We start from the raw sequence: 1,844 nt of genomic DNA on the forward strand, positions 1-1,844 counted from the left end.
AGCTCACACCTGTAACTCCTACATTTTGAGAGGCCAAGGCAGGAAGATTGCTTCAGCCTAGGAGTTCGAGACCAGCCTGGGCAACATAATGAGACCCCATCTCTACAAAAAATTAAAAATTAGCCAAGAGTGGTGACACATGCCTGTAGTCCCACCTACTTAGGAGGCCGAGGTAGGAGGATCTCATGAACCTAGGAGGTTGAGGCTACAGTGAGCCATGTTTGCACCACTGCACTCCAGCCTGGGTAACAGAACAAGACTCTGTCTCAAAAACATAAAACAGCAGGGCTGGGTGCAGTGGTTCATGCCTTTGGGACACCAAGGTGGGCATTTTGGGATTCCAAGGTGGGCATTTTGGGATTCCAAGGTGGGCAGATTGCTTGAGGACAAGAGTTTAACACCAGCCTGGCCAACATGGTGAAACCCCATCTCTACTAAAAACACAAAAATTAGCCAGTCGTGGTGCGCATGTCTGTAATCCCAGCTACTTCGGTGGCTGAGATAGGAGAATCGCTTGAACCTGGGAGGTGGAGTTTGCAGTGAGCTGAGATTGCGCCACTGCACTCCAGCCTAGGTGACAGAGCAAGACTCAGCCTGCCTCAAAATAATAATAATAATAATAATAATGAAGTAACAAAATAAAATATTCATCCTATTTCTCGCACACCTGAGCTTTAGGATTCACGTCTATGTGCCTCCTTCTGGGAGTACCAAGTCCCCACATTGGTACTTGTGGGACATTTTCTCCAGCTGTGAATAAGCTAAGCTCTTCCTATTATAGAAATAACCTTGCTTGGCTGTGGGGCGATGGGGGTGTGTGTTGGGACTAAACATGGGGCTAGCTATTCCAGGAGTTAGTTCAGAAATTAGGGGGTGTGGCCGGGCGCGGTGGCTCACGCCTGTATTCCCAGCGTGTTGGGAAGCCAAGGTGGGCAGTTCACCTGAGGTTAGGAGTTCGAGACCAGGCTGGCTAACACTGTGAAACCTCCTCTCTACTAAAAATACAAAAATGAGCTGGGCGTGGTGGTGGGCGCTTGTAATCCCAGCTACTCAGGAGGCTGAGGCAGAAGAATCGCTTGAACCCTGGAGGCAGAGCTTGCAGTGAGCCAAGAGCACACCACTGCACCCCAGCCTGGGTGACAGAGCAAGACTTCATCTCAAAAAAAATAATAATACTTGGCCTCTTCTACCAGACCCAGGCCACCCCAGAAAAGGTGGCTGAGACGGGGAAGCCAGGGATGCCCAGAGGAGACCAGATGTAGCCAGGAGGGTGTCTAGGAAGGATCAGGGTAAATCAACATTGAGTGAAGTCACAGAGACAGGGCGTCCCCCCAATGCCCAGCACTCAGACCTCCTCAACACAGCTGCGCCCAATCAAACACACCCTCCTGCCTCATCCTCATCCTCCTGCTATCCCATGCAGCCCGGACACCTGGGCAGTTTGGGGCACGCCCACCCCCAAACTGTGACAACACCCACCCCACACTTGGGCCAGGCACACAAACCTCACATCTGCTCCCTGGGATGAGGGACCTGCAGAGACCGCCTGTTCTACAACCTGTTTCCACCCTTTCTATCCACTTCACCCCTACTGCTCCCTCCACGTAGCCTCAGGGACCTGCACGGAGCTGTCCAGCCCACTTATTGCGACCTGGTCCCCGCCCAGCCTGCGTGAGGTTTTCTCCATGCCCCTACTCTGGCCTCCCATCCGGAGACCTCCTCCCCAAGTCTCTATTCTTCTCCTATCCCCAGTTCACCTCTCCCCACCCAGAAAATCTCTTTCCGGCTCCAGACTGGGATACTTGTTTCTTTTCTTTATTTAATTTTTTTTTTTTTTTTTTTTT

This window comes from Colobus angolensis, unplaced genomic scaffold (genome assembly GCF_000951035.1).
Source record: "Colobus angolensis palliatus isolate OR3802 unplaced genomic scaffold, Cang.pa_1.0 Scaffold39, whole genome shotgun sequence".
Lineage (NCBI taxonomy): Eukaryota > Metazoa > Chordata > Mammalia > Primates > Cercopithecidae > Colobus > Colobus angolensis.